The sequence below is a fragment of the Triturus cristatus genome, chromosome 4_1, assembly GCF_964204655.1.
Source record: "Triturus cristatus chromosome 4_1, aTriCri1.1, whole genome shotgun sequence".
Lineage (NCBI taxonomy): Eukaryota > Metazoa > Chordata > Amphibia > Caudata > Salamandridae > Triturus > Triturus cristatus.
Genome location: NC_140585.1, coordinates 314,632,123 through 314,657,938, shown reverse-complemented (window position 1 = coordinate 314,657,938; position 25,816 = coordinate 314,632,123). Strand labels below are relative to the sequence as shown.

The following is a 25,816-nucleotide window of genomic DNA, read 5'->3' as shown; positions in this document are numbered from 1 at the left end:
TTGTTTGCGTTATCCGCCCTTCTTTAAGACTGTTTCTTTGTTTTTTTCAGAGGAAAACATTTGCACTTGGTTTAACCACACCCCTGCTGGATTTACATAAAATCATTACCCGAATTTCTTTATTAGCATTTTCTGCTTCAGTAAAAATGGAATACATTGTTTTTAGATCTCTTCTGTTATTTGAAGGGTTTCCATTACTATCTCAGGGAACAATCAAATCGTTGTATCTTCTCTACCTGATATGCTGGTGACAAAGCTGAAGTGTGTGGCAGGCTGGCTGTGTATATTGATTATAAGGGACATTGTGGACTGACCAGAGAATGTGAAACTCTCTAGTTAACTGGTCTCATACCCTGCAGCAGGTCTCATTACTTTTCTAGAGATCTGCTTGGAAACATTCCTTCAGCGGATTGGATGTTATACTGGATACATCACTGCTATATGCAGTTTTTATTCATTCCTCGCCACTCATTTAGAGACATGCTGTAATTCCTCTGTGAGGTTTGAACACACCCACACGCCCACCACTTATTCATTGGTTGCTTGGTCTCCCTTTACAAATTCCATTGTTCTCCATGGTGAACAATGTGCATTTGTCCCTCCTTGTGGCTGGTTTGTTAACACCCTGTGGACTGCCCTTGCTACATTGCCACTTTTGCTAGTGGCCGTATGTTTTGTTTCAGTGCACTACTTTTTCTTTATCCCTCTCCTCACAGCTCGCTTGTTCCGAATTTCAGCACAGTAACCATCTTGATAATGTTCTTGTAAACTGTTTCAAGTTGAACCCTTTAAATCATCATGATCTTGAAAGCAAGATTTCGGAAACCTTTGAAGAACAAAGCAATACGGAAAATACACTTAATTTCTTTGGAAACACGAGAGTGATTGGAATACACTCTGGAAAGTACTGTAATATGTATATTATTGTGTTAAAATATAGCAGTACTATAAGAGGAGCTTCTTGTATAGTACAGGAGAAGGTTTCATGTATAGTGAAAAGCTTATCAGGAATTCCTTAACGCACATTTCTTTAACTATAAAAATGATTGTGCATGTATCTAGCCCATTGTTTTTGGTGACAGCAAAAACATTCTATTATGGCCTCCAATTGCAGTCTTTATTCCTAGGTTTGCAGCCTAGTGTTTCACCCTTGCAGTGGTATGTGCGTGAGGTCACGTTGTGCACATGCTTGGACCAAGCAGCTGGCGGGATTCTATTGCTGTCCATTTAGTGTGCTACTCCTGTTAAGTGTTCTGGCACAAAAAAGGATTAGGAATGGACCAGCCCACCTAATGTGCCATCGTGCATGGAGATGCATCTATGGGCTGCACATTAGCGGCCCGGTGAGTAGGGGAGTGAGGAAGGTATGCTGTGGTCATGTAAAATACCGCCAGTATAGCAGTGTAGTTATCGACGCAGTTAGAGGACGGGTCTTACCCATGTATTTCACCGATCAGCGAGGCAACTAGAGGGATTAAAGGCAGGGCTTTAAGTGGGTTGGAACTTGACTGGTTCAGGCGACACGCTGTGTGAAGTACATGATTTTAGTTTACATGTTTTTGTCCACGCCTATAATTACATCAGTCACATCTCTTGTAAAGGATTTCTGTGGACGCTTTTCTGGCCATGTCCTTTTTGAGGACCGACACCTTTTTCATCCCACTTAAAATGCTGATTAAAGGGTCTCGTGCATCCCTTAATTTGTATCCATGTGAGGGGTTGCACATTTTGACAAGAACTATGGTCTTTTGAATTAAACATTTCCTTTACGATAAAACTACAGTCGAATGAACATAGTTAATGCCTTAATCGTGCTTTGAAGTCTGTATTCCTGTTTAGCTTATAGAACTGAACTTTATGCTAAAATATTAGTCTGAGGGCCTTTTTCACTTTATTGTAATGGAGTCATTGCTCCTTGAAAATGCTGTTTGGCTGGTGTGAATGTGAAGTGGAGTTGTACCCACATAATTCTACTCCACACCACATACATCCACTCCACTGGACATTGTCATTTACAACGCTAGTAGCTCTAACTCTCATAAACGCAATACCTATTGGCATTGCCAATGCTTGTTTGGTTACTCTGCATGCTATGTTGTCCGTCATAGTGTACTTGAAAGAATATTGATGCCAGTTCAAAAACAATCACTCACATGGTGTGATTCCTTCATTTGATATTTGGCAGTTGCTATCCTCTAACTCCTAGAATTCAAGATTGAAGGCCACTCTTAGTTGGGCTGTATTCAGAAATATTATGGAGCTTAAATAGTTCATGTTTTCTATAAAATCAGAAGCAGGTTATATTCAGTCTGTCCACACTCGACTTGCGTTCTTGAGCAACTGTCTTTCGGTAGAAGGCTAATGTATGTCTTTTCTCCACTATGGAGTCATCGTAGCTAAGGGAGCCATAGGTAACTGGTGTGACAAAAGGATCCATTTGTGCATCACTTGACATTGCACTCAAGAAAGAAAAACTCTCAGAGGGATTTTCCTTGACCTATAAACTCTGCAAAATGGAAAAATGCTACTCTGCCCACACTTATAGATTCTCTGTTATTTTGGATATTTTATTCTTGCGTAGCAGTTGACCTAATCATTTTTTTGATATCCAAATTTTATTGAATTTTAACACACACAAACAAATCAGCAAAATCACGGATAGTAGATATTCAGTTACATCATCAAAGTCCATATGACCCCGGTTCTGCACCCCTTGGGGCGTACAACCACAGAAAGAGTTAGAGTATCACTCACTTTCCTCGACAGTGCCCATCCATTTACCCCACACCCTCCGGTATTTCTTGGGGCATCCGCGTGCCGCGTATAGAGCTTTCTCTTGTATCGCGCACCAGTCCACTCCCTTGCTCCACTTTCCCAGAGCTGGTGGATCGGGACAAATCCATGCTGCTGCTATGCCGCGCTTGGCAACTATCGTAGCTGTGTTAAAGATCTTATCGTTCCGGGACCCGTCTAGCCCATCTGTTATCCCCAGTAGTGAGTGCCGTGGATCGTGAGGAACTGTCCACACCAAGACCTCCGTAAGTTCATCTTCAATGGCTCCCCAAATATTTGCCAGCCGGGGACTGGTCTAGACCACGTGGAAAAAATCTGCTTGGACCTGGCTGCACCTAGCGCAAGACGCGTCGGAGCGTAAACCCGCTCGTTGAATGCGTACCGGAGTAAGGTAAGCGGTTTGCAAATAGTATAATTGGATTAGTCTAAGTTTTGGCGGAGGCGGTAATTGTTTTGGGCGCCATGAGCGCATTGCACCAGTCCATTTCGCCCAGGTGCCCCACACAGTCTGTCCATTGGTCCTTCAGTTTGTCCAAGGAGGTGGGAGTATTGTTAATTAAGGTGCGGTATATACGGGAAATGCCCCCCCCCTGCCCAAGTCCCCCAATAACATATGGGCATCCGTGGGGCTGTATTCCGGGAGCCGAGTGTCCTCTGTGATGTGTGTGTGGAGGGCGTGTCTTAACTGTAAATATTTGTAGAATTGGGATGGGTGGAGGGAATACCGGTTGTGCATATCTTGGAAGGAAAGCATGTGACCCCCCGCCCAGACGTCCCCAAGCTGTGTTATGCCTATGAGGTCCCAGGATCTGAACCCGGGCAGACCACTCACCTCCCGAAGCCAAGCCCCATGCCAAAGGGGGGTGCATTGGGTCAATTTGTCGGTCCAGCCGGTATGGCGCAGTGAAGCCCGCCAAGCCAGGAATACCGAATGCGTCACTTCTGGCAGCCGGATCGGGACGGGTCCCCAGTAAAACATGGATTGTACTTTAGAGAATCCCAGTTCACACAACTCCAGCCGGTAGGCCGGGGTCAGACCATCCCCCGTTGAACCAGTCATGGACCACCAGCAAACGTGTGGCTATATAGTAGAGGTACAGGTGCGTCATGCTCATTCCCCCATCAAAGGAAGGAATCCTACATGTGGAGAGAGCCAGACGCCGCCCCATAAAAATTGGGTAAGTAAGCCGTCCAACTCCTTAAACCAGGATCTGGGGAAACAGAATGGGGTGTTCTGGAGGACGTAGATGAACCTAGGGAGGATCAGCATTTTAAACAAGGCGACCCGGCCTAGAGGGTTCAAGGGCAGTGTCTTCCATTGCTGAAGGTCTTCTTTTGCCTTTTTGACCAGTGGGGTCGCATTGAGGGACCAGCCCAGTTCCGGGAGCAGGGAAATCCATATTCCCAGATATTTAAAGGAATTGTGTCGGATCTGAATATTGGACTGCCAATCGTAACAATCCCTTGACAGGTGAATTGGGACCAGTACTGATTTCCCGGGGTTCAGCCTAAGACCTGACGCTTGCCCAAACGCCTGCAACAACCGGAGACAGTGCGGTCCTGAGGAAGCGGACTCGGACAGAAAGAGCAGGACTTCGTCCGTGTAATGCGCGATCTTGTCCGTGTTGGCGTTCGGCCACTCCCATCCTTTAACATGGACGTCAGCCCGCACCAGGGCCCCCAGGGGTTCCATTGCCAGAGCAAACATGGGTGAAAGGGGACAACCCTGCCGCGTGCCCCTAGCAATGGGAAAGTCCTCGGACAGGACGCTGTTCATTAGCACCCGTGCCCGCAGCTGCCCATACAGCACCCGGACCAAAGCCCGGAACTGGGGCCCGAATCCCATCTCCGTCAACACGTCTTGGAAAAATGCCCAGTCCACCGAATCAAAAGCTTTTTCGCAATCTATAAGGAGGAGGGCCAAATAAGGGGTGAGTACGTGTCGGTGGGCCAGAGCCAGTTGCAGCCTCCGGAGGCAATGACGGGTCGCGCGTGTGGGCATAAAGCCACATTGGTCCGGGTGGACCAACGTGGGCAGGTGAGGCTTTAGCCGGTGGGCCAGGATGGTGGCATAAAGTTTGATCTCTGTATTGAGGAGTTATATGGGCCGGTAATCTGCGCAGTGATGGGAGGGGGGCTGGGACTTCCGAAGGACCACAATAGTGGCAATGTCTGTCTCCGGCGGGAAGGAGCCCTGATCAAGGGCCTCCTGAAAAAGGCCAGCCAAGTGGGGCACTAGTGTGTCACGGTAAGCCGCGTAGTGTTCTTGGGGATGACCATCTGGTCCCAGAGTCTTACCCGGGGACATAAGAGAAATGGCTTCCTCAATTTCTTTAAGAGATGGAGTTCCAGGTCTTTCTGGGCTGCCATCTCCAACCGGGGGAGACTGATGCGACTCCTTCCGAGGAGACCACGGAGCGATGATTCGGGAGTTTGTGCAGCATACAAGCGCCGATAGTAGCTAGCGAACACGTGTGCCATCGCTGAAGGGGCGTTGCGTACCGTTCCCTTGTCGTCCACCACTTCCGGAATTATACGGTTCGCACTGGGAAACGTGGCCAGCCTGTGCAAAATCATGCCATTTTTGTCCCCCAGCCATAAATTCCTGCCACCGAGGACCTCCATAGGAGCTTGGCCGCTTCTAGAGATAGTTGTCTAATTTCGGACCGGATGAGGGCTAGTTGTCGGCTTTGGGCGGCGGCGCTGAGCAGGGAAGTGGATTGTTCCAAACGAAGCGCCTGCGCTTCTTTCACGGTAATTTCCTGATGTTGCTCTTGCCTCTGCTTCATGAGTTGTCCCTTCGCGAAGCCCAGAATGGTTGCCCTCCCAGCCTCCCAGGGGAGGATACAGAGCCCTCGTTGGTGAGGAAATATTGTTCGAGCTCCTTCCCTACCGTCTTCTTGAAATCTTTATCTTGGAGGAACCATGCATTCATCCTCCACGTTTGGCGGGCTGAGGGGGGAGGAGTCCCTGTACTGAGGAGCACCGGGGAGTGATCTGAAATTCCCCTGGGTAGGATACGAGTGTCTACAACTGTTGGGCAGTCAGCTGCAGGGAGAAAGATCATGTCTATGCGTGCCTGCGTGTGGGGGGCTGCGGAGGTGTGAGTAAAGTGGGTGGCCCGTGGGTGCCACGTGCGCCACACATCACAGAGGCCCAGTGACTCGGACCGAGACCTCAATTGTTTTGCTTGCGTGATGCGGACAGCGGAGGGAGGGCCTGTTGTGTCTAGTGCTGGGCTGGAGACCACGTTGAAATCGCCGCCCACAACCATGACGCCTAGGGGGAGAATGGTGAGGAAGGCGGAGGTCTGTGTCAGTGTAGGGGTAAGCATAGAGGGAGGCGAATATATGGACACAAGATGGAGCGGGGAGCCGGCCAGAGAGCCACATACCGTCAAGTACGTGCCTTGAGGGTCGTGGATCACCCGGGACAGAACGAAGGGTGGGTTGCGTCTCATGAGGATGGCCACCCCTCTAGAACCCCTGGAGAAGCTGGAGTGTCATACTCTGTCGTACCCGTACCGGGCAAGAAAGGGGCAGCAGTTACCCAGAAGATGAGTCTCTTGGAGAAGAAGGATGTCAATGTGGAGGCGTTGCGCTTAGCGCAGGACCGCGGTGCGCTTCAGCCTGTCCAGGAGACCGTTAACGTTCCAGGACAGAACGTGGAGGGAAGCCCAGGTCGTGGTGTCGTCAGTCATGGTGGGTGGTGTCTGGGACAAGGCTGCGCGCAGGGTCCTATATGTGGTGGGTGGTGTGGGTGCGAGCAGGGACCGAGATATTACAGTCTTTGCAGATGAAGCATATACCTGTCCATGGGAGCTGAAGCAACAGAACAAATGAAACGACAACTGGGGAAGAAACCCCCCCCCCCCCATTCCACTCCCCCCACCCTACACTTCGAGAACGGAAGCATCTGTCGACCCCCCCCCCCCCCCCCCCCCCCCCATTTAACTAAACCAAACTAAAACGCTCGGATCAGTAGCGTGGAGGACCCCTCCAGAAGAACAGATAAGCAGTGCATTGGCATGAAGCAATGTACATTAACATAGAAGTCCATCAGAATCTGACGACCCCCCCCATTGAAGCCCCGTACCCCATTGGCGGTCATTTGTCCAAAGCTGAACACTTGGCTGCTAGAGAGTGGGAGTGTGGGAAAGGTCCGAGTCCACCTGGGCCTGTGGTAGGGACGATCCCAGTAAGTTTTCAGTGGTTCGGGGCCTGCCGTGCGGCGGAGAGCCTGATCGATTTGAGGAGTCACTGCGGTCGGGAGCTGCCACACTGAGGGATCTGGATGTCGAAGCACATGACAGGCGCCCCTTACGAGACCTTGTGCGACGCCGGCGCTGGCGTCCCGACGATCCCGGCCCCACCGGCTGCGACTCAGTGTGTTCCGATGTGCCTTTGTGTCGGGGGCGGAGGGGACGTTCCTCTGTCAGCCATGTCCATGCCGCCTGGGGAGATTCAAAGAATTGTGTGTTGCCCTGAAAAATGACTCGAAGGCGTGCCGGAAATTGGAGTTGATATTGCAGGCCTAGGGTACGCAACTTCTTCTTGACCTCTGTGTAGGAGCGCCGAAGGTCTTGGACTTCCCTGGTATAGTCTGGGAATATCATAATGACGTGGTTTTGGAACCTGAGGGGACCTTTTGCCCTGGCCGGCCGTAAGATGTCATCACGATCTTTGAAGTTGAGGACTTTCAGGATGATGGGGCGGGGTGGGGCACCAGGACGAGGCTTGGGCGCCAGAGACCTGTGGGCCCTCTCCACAACAAACCATGTCGACAGGGCATCTTCCGGCATCCATGACTTGAACCAATCTTCAACGAAGGTGGCCATTTGTCCAGCTTCCGCTTCCTCGGGAAACCCCACCAGATGGAGGTTATTGCGACGTGCGCCGTTTTCAGCGTCTTCGGCACGCCTGTGAAGCTCCCCGGTACGAGCACGAAGTTGGGCCACCTGATCTTTAAGTTGGGAGATGTCGTCCTCGGCCATGGAGATGCGGGATTCAGCCTCTGTCAATCTCGCGGTGGTGTTACGTAGGTCCTGTCTGAGGAGGGACACATCCATCTTGATTTCTCCAATCTTCCCCTCGACGGATGCCTGAGAGGCACTGATAGCCTGGAGGATGATGGCCAGATCCGTGTCCTGCGGGGGGTGGGGGTCCCCCCACCACCCTGCCAGGAGGCTCCGACTCGTAAGGAGTAAACCGGTCCATTTTGGTCTGTGTGGAGGCCGGTGTAGGCTTGGGGCCCCTATCCCTCCCCATGGCCAGGGGCAGGTTCCAGTGTCACTGTGGCCACAAGAGACCGAGGGGGGATGAAAGTTTGAAGTGGAGGAGGAGGCCGGGGACCCGCACATGCGTGGGAAGTCCACGAGCAACTCGCCATATGGAAGTGTTCCGGTGTCCACCCCGAGATCCCCCGGGTGACCAGCCGGCCCGGGAGGCACCTGCTCAACAATCAGCCAGGGGAGGCCCCCTCCGTTGAAACAGCAGAATGCATTCAGACCTCAAGGAGCCAGTGAGAGGAGGGCCACTGCCGCTGCCGCAACCCTGGGGCAGTCTCAGATTTGGGGGGGGGGGGGGGTTTCCCCAGGCTGCGCCCCACTCACATCGCAGCCGATGACCTGCCCCACACGTAGGGGGACGAAGGCTACCGAGCGATGGGGCCGCCCGTAGTCTCAGGAGGATGATCGCTGGCGCAGTCAGCTTTCAGGGCCAGCCTCACCCCCACAGCGAGCCGCGACGTGTGCACCCCCGCTCCTCACCCAACGGGAGCGGCGGGAATCGCCAGGGCCCACCAGGTCCATAGGCCGCCACCTCGCAATGAGTTATTTGTGCTAGGCCCGCAGTTCCAGGTCCAGAGGAGGAGGGGGGCAAGCATCCCACACTCGCGCCGACAGCCGATCCCCACCGCACCCTGGGGATTGAGAATGCCTTCAGGCCCAGCTGGAGATCTGTGCACCACTACAGGCCGCCCGCGGAGATGCGTGGCAGAGCCGGCAGCGGGGGAGGATGGAGAGAGCACCGCGCTGGACCGGGAGGGGGGAGCGCCCCACTGCCCGAGTCGACAGCCGATCCCAGCCCCACTCACCGCCGGAGTTCGTAGCTGCTGCCTGCAGTCTGGGGCCAGCCCGCAATCAGGATCTGCAGGCGCCCCGCACCTCTCCTCACGCCAGCCGAGACGCTGGCCGATCACCAGGGATGCCGAACATGTGGCTTGCCGACGCCACCACCAGCTCCGCAGGCGGTCGGACCCCCGGACCTCCTCAGGGTCACTTATGCTCCCCAAACGCCGGTACTGCCACCAAGGTCAGGGTATCAGCGGCATCCCGACCGCCACCGCTTACATGGTTCCGGCCCGCTCCAGCACACAATAGGCTCCACTGCAGGATGAGCAGGCTGCCGCAAGTCACCGCCGCCTCCACGGGCTCCGCACTGAAACACCAGACCCAGGAGGACGATGCCACCGTGTCAGGGACTCCCCAGATGCAGGTAGAACACGCGGATGGTTGCCAATATGGGCCGGATTCAAGGCGTATGACGGAGGGGTCCGGAGCACTCATAGAGTGCGACTGCCATCTTGACGCCTCAGGCCACGCCCCTTGATCTAATCATTTAGTGTCATTTGTTTCTGGTAATATGTCACATCTTTCAAAGGTGTGTGTGTTGGCCAAGTGAGAGTATACTGAAGTGTTCAATTCTTGGTGTGTGGAGGGAGATCGGCATGGTGATGTTATGCCCTGCTGTAGTGTTAGTTTAGAATTGCTTGCTGTTTTCTGGAAGGCTGGTATGGTTACTTCACGGACTCTAGAAGTGGCCTCGCTACTGAGTGTTCCTTTCTGATGGTTATCGTTTGCATGTGCTGAATAATACTGGGTGCTACTAGTAGGTTTTTGCCACCCATTAACATTGGGGTAGAGGCTGTGTTGCAGCTCTCACTGACTTCAGGTATGCTATTGTGACAATGCGGTTTAGTAAATTGAATTAAGGCGGTTGTTCTCGGTCATTTAGAAATGAAGAAAAAGGTTTTGTTAGTAGCCCGAAGCATGACTCTGCCACTGGACTGTACTGGACTGAACTGACTCTGCCATTGGTGCAAATGTTTTGTGCGTTCTGTAAAATTGTTGCCTATTCTCCCATTAAATCTTCAGCATTGTTCTGTCGAGGACTCAAAGAATGTTTTTCTTGCCATGCATTAGGACCCTTCGCGGAGGGAAGGTCGTCTGTTGTATATGTGCTCATTTTCATGAGGTTCATGTGTCTAGGGTTGGAGTGTCTGGAATGTAGTAGAGATTTTGAATCTCTTCTTCCCAGTCTTCGATATTATGGTGGTGGTGTCAATCACAGAGAAGGTTGCCAGCCCTGCCATGGGTAGGGTGCTTTCTAATGATTCCTATGTGCCTGTTTGGCCGTTCCAAAATAGCGATAGGGAGAAAGTGAACATGGTGGGGCAAGATTGCAGGAATGCATTATGTGTTCCAGTTCTGGATGTAAAGAGCACGGTAGTAGGCTGTTGCAGGCTGGAGAAACGGGGAAAACTGGCATATCATGGAGGGGTGGTCTGCCCCAGGGCGGCACAAGTTTTGGGGGTGGCAATCCTCCCCCCTACCCCTCTTCTCTTACATTCCTGCCGATGCGGAAAACTCAGGGGCCGCCATGGCTGGCTAAGGGCTTGCTACGCCACTAACTGGGAAAGAGGATTTATTATATTACATACTAAGCATCAGTATTTGGAGGCATAAAGCAACAGCATTTGGCTTGGCAGACTACTTTCTCTGATGGAAGTACGCAAATATTAGTTTTTTCCTCAGTAATCCCCACCTTTGTAAGGGGATATGAAGTGTTCAACAGTTTCCTTACTCTGTAGCTTCTTCAAGTTACCAGCACCCTGTTCGGTTATGTCCTTTACCTTCGTTACAACTTTATGATCGTTCAAAAAGGTTGAAACTAGCCTTAGAGCGGACACAGCTTTGAATGACGCAGACTCGCCTTGGTTAGGTAATTGTTTCCAGTAGCATCATTTTTAGCAACTTTACACTATTTGTACAGAATGCTGCATGGTTTAAATAGCTCGAAACTCCAGCGCCCTACGAGGTGCTTTTATGGTTTGACTGTTTTGCTCTTCAGCGATCTTAACAGCGCATTGCGCTGCTGCCCATTGTCACATGCAGCAGTCCAAAAACAGGACCGGATCAAATAAATATGATAAGCCTTTGCAAAGCAGTGATGCGCGCTGTAATATATACACTATACGGTTGTATCTATGTATGCCCTTGCCTCATAATCTTTACCAGTCTACACTTTGCACATTAGTGCATCATGAATGTCCTTACATAGATATTTTACCGATACTTGCTCCTAAATATTCAAAATAATTAAAAACAGTTGAATACTCTGCATGGCTGTATTCTGTGGCATTATCAAGTATTTCACAAATTAAGAGCAAGTGTCTCACTCCGGTGTTCACGGGTCACGAGGAATGGGAAATATTGTGATTCTGTATGTCGGAAATGACTGAAACGATCCAATGTACTAAAAGTTGACACTTTTACCACGGTCTTGCCGAGCGAGGTTCACACGGAGTACATTTATTAAACTCCATCTGGCAGACATCGCTGTCCGAGTATCCGGTTACCTAATTCTGCCTGTACAATTGTAGACCTGTTGGGTGCACTTGTGGTTTTTCCCTACCCATTTAAAGATCAAACGCCCTCTTCCTGAGATAAGCCGGCTGTCACTGTGGCTCAGAAACCGGTTAATGTAGCCGATTGGTAACAATCTGTTTAATGCAACCGATGTACAGTGAGTTACAGGGCGGCTCCTCCATTGGAGCAGAGGAACATCGCCCCGCTTTATAATCCCCCAAGCCCCAGTGATGAAAAATAAAATGGTAGTTTATTACCATTTTATTTCTCATCCCCTGTCCCGAGCCGAGAGTCAAGAGGGGGGTGAGGCCGCTGCTGACTGACAGCGGCAGGAAGGAGGGTGGGCTGTCTAATGCACCGTTTACAGTGTGCATTTCTATTTGGTCGGCCGTCTTGCGACGGCCAGCCACATATGCGCACTTTAAACCTTTCAATCCAGCAGTCTAAAGACAGTTGGGTTGAGAGTAAGTGCAGCCCCCCAAATAAATGCCAGCCACCACTGGCGAGTTATCCAGTTGCAAAATAAAGGTGCCATGAGCCCTTAAATGATTTGAATAAGCTAATAGACGATGAACTCCAAAAGAATTTGCTACCAGTTAGTGACAGAAGTGTTTTTATTTCTACTTGTTAGTGTTTCTATAAGCTTTCCTGCTGACATATCGCTCACTTCTGAGACATAAGGTTGCAAACAAGCTATTTTAAAGGGACCAGACACAGTATACGATTGAACATTGTTCATTAAAGTCTATGCACTCAGAGATGATACTCTAGCTGGAAGCAGTGGGCTGTGGGAATTGTAGCTGCATGGGACCACTTTTAGAAGAGTGTGAGCCTCTATTTGTGAGTCCTCTGAATAAAATGACTTAGACCTGGTTCCTTGTCACCACAAGGGTTCTGCTAGCATCCTTTGTGAATGTATGTGGCATCTTAAGACTGGGTCCATCTTAGGCTAGAGTTGGACTATTAGGATAATTATGTACATCAAATAAGATTTTCATTTTGTGTTCTACCTCTAATAATGGATGCCATTAGGGGGGAATCCAAAAGTACCTAGATTCTTAGATGGCTTAAATATGAAACCCGCTTGTTACACAGGTTTGTTGTTAGCCAAACCTGGAGTCCCTAGGTATGAATGACCAAAGTGAGGAGGTAGGGGAGGAGGCAGAGGTGAGTGCGTTTGTTGGGAACATAGTTACAGAAAAGCTGGAAACTTGTAATGTTTAATGTGGTGGTTAGAGGGTAAATGCATTAACTCGGGGAAATGAACATTGCACTGTCTCCTTCCCATGCCTCTGCTTCACGTACCAGTTCCAAAACCACAATTTGTGTGTTGCTGACAGATAGAAGAACTGATAGGGCGAAATGGGCCATATTGGAAAATCGTTCCACACTCCTGCAATATCCTCCGCCCTCCACCATACTCTAGCCCATTCCATCTTCCAGTACTACCTTTTCTTTACAGCTACATCGTACTGATATGTTCCACCCACTCCATTCCCGATTCAAGTGTCAAAGAGAGCCAGTCCGTGGAAGGTTTTTTTTAGGTCTCGCCTGAGCCAGCGCATGCGCTGCTCTGGCGAGATTTGTTACTGGGCTTCAAAAAGCCGACCACAGCTTTTTGGGAGGCATAGAGCATGCGGTTACGTGCACAAGCGCGTGCACCTCGCTCTGCCTCACTGTCTTGCACGCGCTTCAACGCTCCTCCCCCGCACGTCTATTTGTTGCTTGTTTAAAACGGGTCTTTCATCACGCAGTGCGTTTCCCGCCACCTTGGAATTTTGTAAGTCTAACCGTGTACTCGCTTAGTGATTATAATGTCTAAATTAGAGCATGGGTTTCTATTATAACTCAGATATTTTTAAACATATTATACTAAACATTATTTTGAAATAAATGTACTTGTTTCTACCTGAACAGTGTTTTATTATTTTTATCTGTAAATTAGGCGTGGACGTACTCGTTTAATTTCTATTTTTTTAGTAAAACGTATAAGTTGAAGGTTTTGAGTCCTTTTAGTTCTCACAAGATGCAACTTTTGTAGCTAACTTTTATTATATCCAAAACATTTGAAGATGTCTGCTTTGTTTGCTTACAGTTGATGAAAGAGAGCTTTCTCCCACGCTCGTCCTTCTTTTGTTTCTGTGCTCTGAATGGCCGGGCACCTTAGGCTGGTACACAGCTTAGTAACATCTCATCCAATCAAAGGTGAATCCCCAAAACACGGGCCAGTAAAGTATTATTCAAGCTTAGGGCTGAGTACGCGGTGGCGGTAACCACCTGCCAGCGACCCTGAGCTGCAAACATGTTTACAAGAGCGAACCTATAAACAAATAGTGGGGTGGGCTTTCTGTTCAAATGAGGTGACGAAGTGAACTGGGTTAAGTGAGACCTTTTCATGGCGTGAGCTTTTCTCGTTTAATGCAGAAAGAGGCAATTATTCATTTTATTTCATGCAATGTATTAAACAACGTGATTTGTATTAAGAGTTACAAAATACACAATGAACACTTCCAAGGTTACGTCTTTGAAATCTGGTCTGTTGACGTTTCTGAACTTTAAAGTGATTATTCAGAAGAGCCTTTCTTTAGACAATTACCCCTTTAAGGACGGCGATAGAAGAATGCGACCTAGAACAAGCATACGTGTCAAAATTGGCTATAAGTGAGATCAGAGGGAAAAATGGGAGACCATATTTGCTATATTTAGGAAGTTTCAAGGCGGCGAAAGCAAAAATAGAATTCATAGGGAAGGAAATTGGGAGCCCCCCTACCTAAACTGGAAGTGATATTCTTAGGACCAGCTGGACTCTTAACTTTATTTTTGTCATCCTGTTTATTCTGTATATTTGTATTGTATCCCTCTGAAATTACCACAGCTACTTGAGGTGCCAAATGAAACCCCTAAATAAATAATTTAACTGGTCTTACAATTCAGATATTGAGTGTAAGGCTGCAGAACCCAGTGGCTCTTTTGGCACTTCACAGTTGAACTGTAACTGAAGTAATGTGCATACATGGACATTCACAGTTGCTTTTAAAAAAATCTTTTGATCCAAACTCGTAAGCATCACCACTGTAGACACTTGTATCTTGGATCTCTGCCAATTTCTAATTTAATTATAAGCCATCTCATTTTTGGTAGTAACAAGTCTCTTTATTTATAGTCCGAGCCCTGGCAGCGCATGCGCTGCGGTATGTTGTATTGGAGTATGGAATAGAAGCCCCTCCCACTCTCTAGCCATATTTGTCATTGGTTTTGAAAATGCTGGTTTCTGATTCGTTAATAGACTTGTTAGTCCTTCCTTGGTACCCCATTGTCTTCATTTGTAACCTCCCATGAGGACTGGCACTTTTGTACATCGGTTGTTACACGGTATGGCTTTTTAAGTCTGTAAGCACTATTTTCTTTATTGAGTTTCTCCTACTGCAGGCACAACATGCTTTCCTGCAGCATTCAGCACACCATGCACACCTTCACTTTCCGTGCGGCCCAGGACAATGGCGGCCGCTTCTTTGAATATGTCTAGCATTTACAAGAGTTTGAGCTATTGGCATTGTCAATGACAATGCCTTTTATTTATGTGTTAATTAGGAAAACAGAGATATAAAAGGCGTTGTCATTACAATGTCAATAGCTCAAACTCTTGCAAATGCGAGATCTATTGCATTGGAAATGCTTGTTACACTAGGTAATAGACTAATGTTCATGTGTGTGTCTCATAACTTTGCTGGCAACCTGGAAGCCAAAACTCAAAGCATGGTAAAAATATCCAAGTATGGAATGAGCCTCTCAAACTTTGAGCGCGTGTCCGTATGTAGAATCCGCAAGGCGAAATTATCGCTATTTTGCAGATCATCTGCTTGAGTAAAGGGAAATCTTTAAGTTTGGTTGCATAATTTAAAAAAATGCCTTAGTAGCGCCCCCTCTTTATGCGGTTGCAGTCAATTAGATTCTTAAACGGCTTAGAACTCCTGATTCAATTCTTACTCAAATTATCATAATTACCGATACGGGAAGAGACCATTTCTTGTGTGCACTTTTCAGGCCTATGCACCTTTGATATAATGGGTTGGCAAAGTACTTTGCATGGGTAAGATTATCAGCATTTTCCATCCATCCCAGAGGTTTGATATTGGAACTGAGAACCTTGCTGCCATTGTGTAAAAATTGTCAAAATGTCTCCTGTTTCTACTAAATAACGACAGTGAAAGACTTTTTCTTTTCATTTGAATTTTAAAAAATCCTGAAAGTTTGGTCTGAACAAAAATAAAACCATTCAGGGCAGCGCCTCCCAAAACAAACGCATCTCATTGTTTTTAATCCTGTGATATGTCCCCCCTTTTAATGTATTTTACTATGGAATTGAGAATATTGGAAATAGCAGCATTCTGCGACATCAGAAGTCATATAGCCAGCTGGAGGCTTGTAAGCACACGTGCCAGGGAAGACCAGCTCTCCCCTCTGACAGCATCAAAGGGCAGCCAGGCACCTATCAGCTCCTAGAGCCAGGGCAGCTTGCAAGCCCGGTCACTGTGCTACAACGTAACAGTGGGCTCTAGCCAGTGCGAGGTGAGTAGAACAGCACAGTGGCAGATAAGTTACTGATGTAAACTGCCCTGCGCTCGCCACTGCGAGGTGAGTAGAACAGCACAGTGGCAGATAAGTTACTGATGTAAACTGCCCAGCGCTCGCCACTGCGAGGTGAGTAGAACAGCACAGTGGCAGATAAGTTACTGATGTAAACTGCCCTGCGCTCGCCAGTGCGAGGTGAGTAGAACAGCACAGTGGCAGATAAGTTACTGATGTAAACTGCCCTGCGCTCGCCACTGCGAGGTGAGTAGAACAGCACAGTGGCAGATAAGTTTCTGGTGTAAACTGCCCTGCGCTCGCCACTGCGAGGTGAGTAGAACAGCACAGTGGCAGATAAGTTTCTGGTGTAAACTGCCCTGCGCTCGCCACTGCCTGGTTTGGGGCCGATGGAGAGTCAGCGGCTTTCCTGTGGGCAGAGGAATTCAAAGAGCGAGAAATCAAGTACTCTCAGGTCAGGAGACCGAAATTAAAAGGCTGAATGTTTGTAAAAAGCACGGTGCAGGGAACGGGCATTGCTCCGTCAGCCCTTTCCACCGGCATTATTTTGGGAGTTTAAGCTTTAGCAGGGTTTCACAAACTGTGGGTCGTGAGCCCATTTTTGGTGGGTCGCGAATCACCAAGCAATAAACATGCCTTGAAGTTCTCTATTGATCTCGTTACTGCGTTTCAAAGACAGAAGTAAAAAGTCAGCCCAAGTCTTTTGCTGTTTTTTTTTTTTATAAACATGAGGACTGTTAACAAACTCCTCTCGCATCTCAGTCAGAGAATGAAAAATGAAGTGATTTGTGTGACAGTCTTTCTGGGGTTTATAAAGTGTGAAAGGAAAGGCTGCAGAATGTAGTATGTTTGTAACACACAACACAATGTAAATATAATGAGCTCAATCAGCAGTAAGGAAAGCAAAAATTAAGCACATTTGTTTGTAATTCTGAATTGAGATGGAAACAAAGATTTTAATAGGTTCTGAAGAAATCAAGAGGCTATACTCGGGGATACAGAAATAAATATTCTCACACAAACATTTGCGTGCAGTATAGTTTTGTCACTTAAACTGCATGTCTGTGCAAATTTAGTGACCCTTTAAATGGAAAAACACGACAGTGCGCTACTGCACAGCGTTTTGTTAAACTTAAAAATCGCCCACCTCTTGTCCACAAAAGGTGGGTGGGTCATGTGTCTGCGGACTACAAAGCGGGTCATGGTTCTAAACACATGGCGCAGTGCCATCTGGTTTTATTTTTTCACTATCACACCAGTGGTTTAAGAAGCTCAAATTAATTTTGCACAAAAGCAAACTGCTTTTCTTTCCTTATGTCAAACCCAGGCAGTTCATCCTCAAACTCGCAAGACAAAAATGTCAGAAATAACTTTCAGCACTTCTCAGTCATTTTGAAATTTGGGGGATGTTTTTTGACGGATTTCCAGAACGTATTCTGAAATCCAGATGTTTACAACACTGATGGAAATCAGCGCACATCACCAAGCACCTCACTAAAAGACTACAAACCATTCAGAAGTCGTCAGCCAGACTCATCCTCAACCTCCCACACAGAACTCACATCAAATCACACCTCAGCGAACTCCACAGCCTCCCGATATCCAAGCACGCTAATTAGAAACTCCTCATATATATATATATATATATATATATATATATATATATATATATATATACACACGCACGCACGCACACTCTCTCTCTCTCTCTCTCTCTCTCCTCCCTCTCTCTCTCTCCTCTCTCTCTCTCCTCTCTCTCTCTCCTCTCTCTCTCTCTCCTCTCTCTCTCTCTCTCTCTCCTCCCTCTCTCTCCTCCCTCTCTCTCTCCTCCCTCTCTCTCTCCTTCCTCTCTTTCTCCTTCCTCTCTCTCTCCTTCCTCTCTCTCTCCTCCCTCTCTCCCTTCCTCCCTCTCTCCCTTCCTCCCTCTCTCCCTTCCTCTCTCCTCCCTCTCTCCCTTCCTCCCTCTCTCCTCCCTCTCTCCTCCCTTCCTCTCTCCTCCCTCTCTCCTCCCTCTCTTCTCCTCTCTCTCTCCTCCCTCTCTTCTCCCTCTCTTCTCCTCCCTCTCTCCTCCCTCTCTTCTCCTCTCTCTCGCTCTCTCTACACTACACCTCGGCACTACACAACTTAGGCCCGACCTAACCGAAAAGTCGAATCTCCGTCTATCAACCACCTAGACCTTCACTCTTCAGGACTCCTACTTGCACACATCCCACATATACACAAGTTTTTTTTTTCCTTTTTTTTTTCTTTGTCCTCATTTGCCCAGCCCTTATGTGTGAAGAAAGAAAACCGCCAACCACCATTTTGTGCTATCTTGTCCCCTCCACCTAGAAACCATTAGTGTGATTTGGACAATTGCACAAGGAAAAGCAGACAACAAATTGGCGGAAGAAGGAGAGAGCAACACACAGAAAAAAGGCGGCCTTTAGAAACTCCATCTAGGCATGTTTCAGCCTATTTGGACCAGAAAATCGGAGAAGACCCCTGTTGTAGGTCCATGGAGTAGGGAGACTGGCATAATCATAGGACCGGGGGGAAAAAAAAAAACCCCGGTAAACCTACTTCCACTGTATCAGATAATCCCAAAAAGCAGTTTTCTTATTTTTTTATACTACAGGGTCTAGCCAGGTCTGTTTTAGAAACTTCATATAGGGACGATAACCATCCCGTATATGTTGGAGGAGCTGTATCCACCCAGAATCTGCAGATCTGTCTCCTAGCCATTAAAATTGCAAAAAACAAGAAGGATCTAGCAGGCCCTAGAATATTTTCATCAATCCCAAAGATGATCAAGGGAAGAGTGCTGCTAAGAGTGATATTTAGGATAGAGGATATTGCTTCCATCACCTCTTCCCAAAAGAGACCGATAACTGGGCACTCTTTAAACATGTGCACATCCGAGGCCTCTACTAGGTCGCATTTGTTGCATTTTTTTCCATGTTGGAATTTGGCTAGCTTTTGAGGGGATAGATATGCGCGGTGTAGTGTAAAAAGGTGGTTTCGCCTTAGCCAGGCTGGCTTCACAATTTTATACAGGAGACTAAATGAGTTTAGCCACAGCTGCTGGCACTGTTCGCCAACATTACTACCCCATAACACCTCAGGGAGATTAGAGTCATCGTCTATCTCTTCCAAGATCGCCCAATACCAACAAGCGACCTCCTTTCCCCCCCCCCCCCCCCCCCCCCCCTGGCCTTGTAACCAAAAGATTTTCTAAATTGCTGTAAATCCCCAGGGGGGCTCCCTTTCTTATCAAAGCCTTCACCCAGCTATTCAACTGCATATACTTGAAGGCAGATAATACTGGTCCGACTTTCTCCCGCAAAGTCTCCCAAGGTATCATTAACCCACCTACCGTCAGCTCTCCCCAGTTTATAATTCCGGCTTCTTTAATTGAACCTGCCAACCTGTCTTTAAGGCACAAGGGAGTGCCTGGCGAGTCCCACATGGGTGCTAAGTTAGAATAATAGCACAGCCCTATTCTATTTCTGATTGTGGACCAACTTCTAGCCAAAGATTGAAGAATTTTTAGTTTTATTTTTTTAAATAATTTCTGGTCTCCAAACTTAAAAAGAAAGCCGTCAGATGGAAGATCGGACCCCTCCAACATAGCTTGGAACATCCTTCCTCTAAGATTATCCACTGGTGTTTTTAGGAGCATTCTCGAGTAAGATAATTGGAATGCCCAAGCATAATATTGAATATCTGGAGACGTTAAGCCTCTTTTCTCTCTCCTTCTCCTCAACTTTTTCCAAGCCAATCTTGTAGCTCCGTTCTTCCAAATAAAAGAATTAAGTCCTTGTTGACATTTAAGTAGTTGTTTGGTGTCAAAAGCCATAGGGATAGAATTAAACAAAAAGGTATATTTAGGTAGGATAGACATTTTTAAAAGATTTGTCCTCCCAAAGATGGATAGCGGGAGATTATTCCATGCCTTTAGTTGTTTCTGGCATTCTTTATGTACTTGCTCGAGATTATGAGTGGTGATATTACTTATATCTTGAGTTATTCTTATACCAAGATACCGCATGGAGGACACAACCTCTACCTGAGTATTGGGGGAATTCCAGGCCATAATCTCTGTTTTCTCTGAATTTATGTTATATCCAGAGATTTTTCCGAACTCCTCAGCCTTCCTAATCACAGAGGGAAGAGCCAGATCTAAATTTGAAGTCATTATGAGGATATCATCGGCATACAGGGCAACCCGTCTTTCCCACCCTCCAAAGCTAAATGATGGTATGGTAGCCTCCTCTCTAAGAATCTGTGCAAAGGGTTCAATGTAGAGGTTAAAAAGGAGGGGGGATAGCGGGCAACCCTGCCTTGTGCCTCTCGCAATTACAAAAGGCTCTGTTAGGAAACTGTTTACATTGAGCCTTGCCGTAGGGGCCTTGTATATTAATGAAATCATACGGCAAAAATTTTCAGGGAGATTAAATTTCTTCATTATTGCAGCCAGATAGGGCCAATTTACCCTGTCAAAGGCCTTGGTCGCATCTAGCGTAAAAGCAGCCAGAGGCAGAGAAAAAGTGGTCGCGATATCGATCGCCCCCACCAGATCTTGTGTAAGATCAGCTAAGTGTCTGCCCTTTATGAAGCCCTTTTGATCTTCATGGACCAAATGGCTTATCACTTTCCCCAACCTAGATGTCATAATAGCGGTAAAGATTTTATAGTCGCTGTTGAGGAGCGAAATAGGGCGATATGACCCACCTTCCTATGGATCTTTCCCAGGTTTAAGTATTAAGACCACTGTTGCATCATTCCAAGACTTTGGGGGATCTCGGTCCTCCAAAAGAATGTTATTAAAAACAGAGGCCAGAACCGGGGTGATCTCTTCTGTAAGGGCCCTATAGAGTTCCCCTGGTAACCCATCAGGGCCTGCTGCCTTCCCCCTCTTTACGTCCCCCAACGCCTTCCTAATCTCTTCAAAGGAAATCTTTCTCCAACAACCTACTATGCTCTGGGGATAACTTTGGCAAGGAAATTTGGTCCAACCAGGCCTCCCTCCCTGCCTTGTCTTCCCGAATATCTTCCCTATAGATTTCCTGAAAAAAATCTTGGAAAGCCCCACCTATTTCGTCCTTTGTGGTTCGGGGAGCAGGTTCCCCCTCTACCTTGATCTCTCTGATGTAGTTTCGGGCTTGGTCAGATTTAATTTTCCAGGCGAGAATTTTTCCAGCCATTTTACTCGCCTCCCACCTCCTAGCGACCCTAGCTTGTAATAGATTTTCTAATTGCGATTTTAGCTCTCTACACCTTTCGAAGTCTGCACCTGATCTAGTTTGGGGTTCCAGGGTTCCTTCGATAGTCTTCATTTCCCCCTCCAAGTTATCAATGCACTCACTATATTTCTTTCTTCTATAAGAGGCTCTGTTTGTAATAATTCCTCTCCAAAAGGCTTTTAAAGCATCCCACATAATGTGTATATCAGTAGAGTCTATATTTGCCTCCAAGAAGTGCTGGGACTCTGATCGTAGAAAGTTAACCTCCTCGTTTTCTAAGAGGATGCAACGATCAAACGACCAAGAAGTATACCTATGTATAAACTCAAGTTTTAATACAAACAAAATGGCCGAATGGTCGGAAAGGTGTGAGGGGAGATAGTAGATGTCTATCAATAGATCTTTTAAGCTATAGCTAAATAGAGCATAGTCTATCCTGGACACATGTTTGTACTTAAAGTTTCGAAAAGAAACCCCCAGTTGATCCCCCCACCCTTTCCCTCCAAAAGTCTGCAAGCCCTAGTTGTGACATGGCTATCAAGAGATCCTGTCTAGATTTTGATAAGACACAGGCTCTAGAATTAGCAGACTTATCTAGATTCGGATTTAAGACAATATTGAAATCGCCCATCCAAATAACTGGGTCGTGGAAAGCCAATAGATTATCTCGGATGCTGTTTAAATGGGAGGGATCGTCCTGGTTAGGACCGTAATACCCCACCAAAATAAGAGAAAAGCCATCCAACAATACCCTTACAATAAGCCACCTACCACTCCAATCCTCCCTATACTCCATGATTTGTGCCTTTGCTTGTTTTTTAAAAATGAAGAGCACCCCCCCTGATGTTAGCTGATTTGATCTGTGCAAATAAATTTGTCTACCCATTTTTCTTTTTTCAAGAACTCTGTTATTTCACCCTTAAGGAGGTGTGACTCCTGGATGACTATGACCTGTGCCGGGGAGTCCCTCAAATATTGGAAAATCTTTGCTCTCCTACTCCCAGTACGCAGGCCATTGACATTCCAAGATAGAAATTTTAGCTGTGTCATTTCGTCAAGCAGTTGACTTCCCCCCCCCCCCCCCCCTTACTTTTTTCAAATTCCCTGCAGCCATATTGTCATAGCTTTCTTGACCATCTTTAGGGCATAAAACAAAAGATGATACTAGGCCATTGACAATAGGATTTCTTTTAGGCTTGAACATTTGAGGATTATTTTTCTTTTCACCCTGTGCAAAACCCTCCCCCCCGGAAAACCCTACCCAACCTACACTGGACAGATGTATTGCCAGTTTTGCGTCCTCTTCCTCCTCCACCCTCCTTTTCCCTCCCCTCCTCTCCCACCACACCAAAAAACTGCAAAATAAGTCATGCACCAGTACATCCTCTTAATTTTCCTTTTCTGTTCGCTCTTAATCGTAACCCTACTAACCCTTAAATTTCTTTTCCCCTGTTACAATACATTTAGTACTGGTTAAATGTATAACCTATTAGGGGTTTTTCTACCGGGGAAAGGCCAATTTTCTCCTTTTTTTTTTCTTCTTCTTCTTTTTTTTTTTTTTTTTTTCATATACTTTCTCACTTTTTTTTTTCCTTTTAATTTAATTTCCCCTTCTCCTCTTCTTCTTTTTTTTTTTTCACCCTTTTCTCCCACCTTTTCCCTTCCCCTTTTCCTCCTTTCCTCTTCATTCCTTTCATGGAGAAGTCTTTAATGTCTCCAGCATTTCGTCTGCCTCAAGAGGGGATCTAATATTGTACATTTTATTTTTGAACATCACACGCAAAAAAGCAGGGAATCTCATCTGCACTGTTGCACCTAGGGCACAAAATTTTTCCATTCTCTGACCTAATTCCCACTGCCGATCTAAGGTGGTCTTAGACAGGTCAGAGCGGATCTCAAAATGGAAATCAGGGCCAATAAAAAGACTTGTTTTTTAGGGCCAAAGTTAAGATTTTTTCTTTGATCGAAACGGAAAAACATGGCGCCCGCGTGTTGAGCAGCGGCGCGCGTCCTCAGAGAAGCTCTCCACTCCTCTCTCTCTCTCCCGCGAGCGGCAGTTCACCGCTGCGGAAAATAACATGGTGCCTGCGATTTGAACGGCAGCACATCCTCGGAGGAGTTTTTTTCCCTGCTCTCCTGGGTGTACGGAAAACGGCAGGCTTTTCACCTCCTTCGATGTGACTGCTGGATCAGCGGATGTGCCTCGGAGTCTTGGATTGGGCTCCTGCCCCCCCCTTGCACCTCTGCTCCCGGGCTCTCCCTGCCGCAACGCTGGGAGGCGGCAGCCGTGGAGCTTAGACGCAGCCGCAGCGCAGCGGCTCGAGGACTCCTTCGGGGGAGAATAGTGCAGGGAGGCAGTAGCACTGAAGTACGCGGTAAGGTGACGGGGGGTTGGACCGGCACATACTGTTCTCAGGTAAACCCCTTGTTGGAGCACTCCAAAGCTACGGTGGCGTGTGAAGGTGATTTGGTTAATGTTGCAGGACTTGGACAGACCATTTGTGGGGGGGGCTTAGGTGGGGTCGAGCCTGAAGGTTGCAAAAACCTCAACTTTGGTCAAAAGAAAGAAGCTAAGTGCAAGTTACGGAAGGGGAGGGGTAGGGGCAAAGGCTGGGGGGTGAGGGGTAGAGGCAGGCATGGTACCCAGGCATCTCCGGATGACCGCGGTAGTGAGAGTGGTTTCCAGGAGGAGAATGTTGTCGATCTAAAAGGACCCCAGAGAGGGTCAGCGAGAGCAGCTGCTAAGGGGAGACAAGGAGAGCTTAAGCCCTCCCGCATAACCCCATCCCTGCGCTCCTTTTTTAGAGTTTTGCCTCAAGTTCTGACCATTCCAAAGCCCCACCCATCTGGTCAAGACAGCGCTTCTGTATTAGTAGGTTTCCACGAGAATATGGCTTCTCCCCTAGCGGACTTAAGTCTACCTGCGGCTGGGTCAGTCTTTGGCAATCAGACTGTAGAAGATGTCAGGGCAGGGGAGATGAGGGAGCCTAACAGAGCTGTCAATTCACAATCTGTCCAAGACTCACAAAGTGACCCACCGACAGAGAAGTTAATTCCTACTGAGGTATATGCGGATTATACATCGCGTTCTGAACAAAATCCTGTATCGTTAGATGGGACAAAGATTGGGGATGGCGGAGCGGACACTACCTCTTCTTCAATAGAATCCTTACTAAACTCCCTAAAAATAGACATAAAACAGGGTTTTATGATCTCCTCAGAAAATCAATCTGAGATTAGGGCTGCATGCGATGTTTTGGAGCGAAAAGTAGACCGGCTCAGCGAGAGGACAGAAACTCTTGAAGACACAGTAGAAGCGCTTAAAACCAATCTAGGAACTGCCCAAGCAAAAATTCATAATTTGCAAAGAGAGGGGGATGTGATCCGCGAGAGGGTTGAGTCATTGGAAAACTTTTCAAGAAGGAATAATCTCCGACTCCTGAAGATTCCTGAGGGGAAAGAAGGGAGCGACTTAAAAACCTTTGTCGTAAACCTCCTTAAAGATTCACTTAATTTAGAGGAGTCACCAGACATTTTGTCAAGAGACATCCAAAGGATACATAGGGACCCCTTCCGCATGAAACCCGGCAGAGAAAAGCCTAGGAAGATCTTGGTCAACTTTCTCACCATACACAAGTGTTTTGTTTTCATTTCAGTACATGATCTTCAGTGTGTCTGATTCCCCCCACTAGTGCCTTAGAATGCCTGAATAGTTTCTTTGAATGATTCTCATTCTTTCACAGCATTTTTAGTACCATTCATTTTCTTTGAAGTGTCAAACCTATTCCTTTCTCAGTAGGCTGTGTCCTGCAGTCCTACATAGTATACTATCCTGAAGTAAGCACTGCGATTTCTCAAGCAATCTGAATTACCTGCTAGTTGTACCATCGCAATAATAGTTTGGTGTACTCATGAAGTACACTCGTTTTAAATTCAGAAACCTGTCATCGCAGTAGAGTAATAAAAAGATGTTTAAGAAAGGTTCATGATTACCTTTACAAGTGCAAGTTTAACATGAAATCTATTCTAGTAGCTTCACAGCTTGGTTAGGATTACTGGCGAGGAACAGGTCTTAAAGCCACAATGGATCATAATAATATTTTCATCAACTCTTTAATAGATGAGTCCTTAAAGGGGAAGGTCAGGAATTTCTCTAACTGGGTACAGAGGTCCAGAATTTCCACCCCCTTTATGTGAGATTTATGGTGGCATTTTGGTTCATAGCTCTCAAATGTAGCAAAATGTTAACATGAATTTTAAGAGACATGTACATCTCTATGTATGCACTAGGCAGCGAGACATTAACTTGTTTTTAGCATCCATTGGTCATCTTTGTTCAGCTTTTATTAGGAATTCTATTCCCGCGTGTTCTGTAGTATATGGCCCGGTGATGACTGTCTGGATATGGATTTGGTTTAATCAGTTGCAGTAATTTACTAGATTATCTATGATTCCTTTTACTACTGTCCAAACATGGCTTTCAAATGTTAATATCGTTCAAATTACGTGCATCTGATTAAAATAAACTAAAGTATGCATTTTGCGAGTAATGGCATCATCAAAA

At 47.0% G+C, this 25,816-nt stretch overlaps 1 protein-coding gene across 11 annotated transcripts in view; it reads left to right on the top strand.

The window, feature by feature from the left end:
* Window positions 1-25,816, top strand: part of ERC1 (ELKS/RAB6-interacting/CAST family member 1) — a 1,928,212-nt gene that overhangs the window by 1,292,490 nt on the left and 609,906 nt on the right. The window lies entirely within an intron of this gene.